Raw genomic sequence first — 4083 nt, 5'->3', positions numbered from 1 at the left:
ATTCACAAGTAAGCAAAGCTGCTATGCATTTATAATGCAATCAATGTCCATATATAGAGCACTCAACATGCATCATCAATGACCGTGCACGTCACATAGTGGTTGCAGTTTTCATACCTCTGGTTCGAGCGTGAAATAATAAAAGAACGACCATTGAGAATGATCGGTCCTTAAGTCCCTTAGCAGACACCTAGTCATAACCAAATAATAAATCCCATTAATAAAACAAATCATTAAAGGTTTATGGTCTAAAATCTCGCTCCCAGGACCTCGAATCCTACTAAAACAGTTAGTAGATTCGATCCCGAGCCTTAAGAAATGAAACCCCGAGCCTAAAACTCTTGAGAAACCCATCCTGGCACAAAAAGAAGGGGTGGGCCGCGACTTGACCCAGTAAGTCGCGGCACGCCTGCTAGATAGAGCCCGGGGGAGGCTCTGGAATGGGTCCAAGTCACGACTTGCATGAACTCGGTTGCGACTTGATCCTGCGAACCCAACTCCCCTGCCTTTATCTCAATTCAAAACTAGCCAAAACCTCAACAAATCAATCCCACAATTAAAACCAAGCATCAGCACAACATATCCACTAGTTTAACAACAAAACCTAAGCCTTAAACCACTCAAAACATCAATACATACCCAATTCCATGATCAAAACCTAAAGCTTTAAACTAACCTTAAAAACAGAGTAAAAACTTGAAGCTTCAGCTGGGATCCTTACCTCAAACTTGAATTGAACCCTTTCCAATGGTTGAACCAATATCCTAAGCTCACAAGCCTTAATCCCCTAGCTTGAATCCTCAAGTTTCCTTCAAAATCTCAACCTGAGAGAGAGAGATAGAGAGAGAGAGAGAAAGAGAAAGAGAGAGAAATGATAGTGAGTGAGGAAGAGAGCTACTCTGTTTTTTCCTTAACCTTCTACAGCCATCTAACCTTAATCATATCCCCATGGTCAAAAGATCAAAATGCCCCTAGGGTCAATTAATTCCTTTACAGCCACCCAAGGGCAAAACAACCATTTCCCATCTATCCTGTTAATTATAATTAACGTCCTCCAATTCCCGTTACTCCCAATATTCTCAAATAATAATTAAATCATATCGCATTATCTGTTTATTCCCGGTAATGTACTAAGCATCAAATTACCCTCAGACTCATCCAAGCCCGGTAATTAAATCCCGTTCTGACCAAACCCCTAATCTTGCAACCTAAGATCGTCTCATGCAGAATAGTTCGAACATATCCACATAACAATGTGGTCTCACCCATAAATCACCAACATGCACATAAATATACAGATATGCCCTCAACGGGCCAAATTACAAAAATGCCCTTCAAATAAGAAGTGGACCCACATGCATGAAATTATCATCATATAATAATATAACTCACATAATCATGCATATAATCACATAATTGCATAATAAATCAATTATGGCTATCCTGGCCCCCTAATCCAGGCATTAAGCCACATTAGGGAATTTGGGAGTTACAACTATCCTTTCCTTACAGAAATTTCATCCTCAAAATTTACCTGAACAACTCAGGATATTGACTCTGCATATCTGACTCCCGCTCCCAGGTCGCTTTGTCGACCTTGCTGTTCTTCCATAATACCTTAACCAAGGGTATAGTTTTATTCCATAAGACCTTGTCCTTTCCGTCTAGTATTTGGACTAGATGTTCCTCATAGGAGAGATCTGCCTCAAGCTCCAGATCCTCGTAACTCAATACATGAGTCACAAATTATACATACCTCCGAAGAGCTGAGATATGAAACACGTTATGCATGGCCGAAAATGCCGGTGGTAAGGCCAACCTGTAGGCCACCTGACCAATCCTCTCCAGGATCTCAAATGGACCTACAAATCTAGGGCTCAGCGTGCCCTTCTTCCCAAATCTTCCCACACCTTTCCATGGTGAGACTCTAAGGAAGACATAGTCTCCCACTTGGAACTCCAAGTTCCTACATTTGGGATCTGCATAACTTTTCTGTTTATTTTGATAAGCGAGCATCTGAGCTCTAATATTCTCAATGGCCTCATTGGTCCTTTGAACTGCCTCATGACCCAAGTATCTCCTTTCTTCTGTCTCATCGCAATGAATGGGAGATCTGCATTTCCTACCATACAACATCTCATAAGGTGCCACCCTAATGGTTGACTGATAGTTGTTGTTGTAGGAAAACTCTATCAAAGGTAGATACTTATTCCAAGACTCACCAAAGTTCAGCACACATGCTCGTAGCATGTCTTCTAATATCTGAATTGTCCTCTCAGATTGTCCATCTGTCTGAGGATGATAAGCAGTACTAAAATTCAATTGTGTTCCCATGGCCCTGTATAAACTTCCTCAGAACTTGGAGTTGAAAGTGGGGTCCCGATCTGACACGATCGACCTTGGTGCTCCATGAAGGCGCACAATCTCTCTCACATAGAGATCTGCGTACTGGTCAACTGTATATGTAATGACCCAACTATTTCTAAGACCTTGGACCATTAAAACTACTAGACATAGCTACTATTTTGATACAAACATAAGAAATAACATATCTTTATTGAAAACCCAAAATATTGTATCAAATACAAGATAATATAAAAATATAAATTGAGATAGATATGGTATGGGATCCCATTGTTTATAAAACATAAAATATAACTTTAAATACTAATTGCAAAATTACATCAAAAACATAATTTAAAAGACTAAAAATTAACATCATCCTTGATCAACACGCAGTCCATTGAATTCATTCATCCTTAACACACAAGCCAAGCTGCCATGAATCCTTCCGCCTTCCATATTCATTTTCCTACATCAAGCTAAAAAATAAAAGAGTGAGCCTAATGCCCAGCAAGGAAAATCTACTAACAATCATATATCATAAATCATAAAGATAAGACTATATCATAAACATAAGACATATGACTATAAAAACATATATCATATAGGACTACAATATTAATTGTCATTAACTCATTAACATGGCATGTGATAAACCATCTAGGTCCTCTGTCTACTAATCGAGGTAGGTTAGATCACATGGTAGTATATGATAACCCATCTAGATCCTCTACTAGTTGAGGTAGGGTAAATCATAACTCTAACCATGAAATGATAAATAATCTTGGGGTTTGCTATCTAAGTAACTATAAGCCCCAAGCGACATAAAAACATTAGGGTTTGCTAGGTAAGCAACTATAAGCCCCAATCAACATAAAAACATTGGGGTTTGCTAGCTAAGCAACTATAAGCCCCAAAGACTACAAGACATATTCATACATTAATATACATATCATAACGTAAAACATATAATAACATAAACATAAAAGCACATATAATCTATCCTATTTTCCTTACCAAAAACCAGGATATTTGGGAACAAGAACGGGATTAGAACACTCCTAAAAACCAACAGTAAAAATGGTGAGTATCTCTAAAGAATAAAGATGAAAAGAAAACTAAACCATCAAGAAGAACCTTACCAAGAAGAACCTTAAGTTTCAAGAAACTTAAATACCTAACCAAGAATCATAAACAAAAGTTAGGATCTGAATAAAAGAAAACTATAGAACTAAACTTAGGAATAAGAATACCTTGAATGATCTTATGGATTGATCTAAACCTCAATACCAAAATCTCACTATGTCTCACTTCCCAAGTGCTTAGAAAATCTTAGAATGATAAAGCTTTTAACCCAAAACCTAAGTGTATCTCTCTATAGTAACACTAGCAACTTGGAGGCTCTAAAGACTGCTTGAAGAATGAAGAAAATGATTGAGTACTAGGTCTTATTTATAGATTTCAAGGAGTGAAACTAACCCCTTTTAATTTGAATAAATAAATGAATATAAAATGAAAAATATTTGAATTTTCGTTCAACAGACGCCCAGAACTCGGTCAAAATTGTTCAAAGGCAGGTCCGAGTGGTTAAGGCTATTTTAAAATTTAAAAATCATCAACATTCAAAAATCATGCCTTGGAGCCGATATATCGCCCCCCATAGGCGAAATATCGCCTCCCCCAAATTCTCGAGCCCCGATCGTGCATTCGTGCAAAGTCGACGTGTTTTTCGTATCTCCC

The sequence above is a fragment of the Humulus lupulus genome, chromosome 2 (genome assembly GCF_963169125.1).
Source record: "Humulus lupulus chromosome 2, drHumLupu1.1, whole genome shotgun sequence".
In the NCBI taxonomy this organism is placed as follows: domain Eukaryota; kingdom Viridiplantae; phylum Streptophyta; class Magnoliopsida; order Rosales; family Cannabaceae; genus Humulus; species Humulus lupulus.
This window is presented reverse-complemented; position numbering follows the sequence as displayed.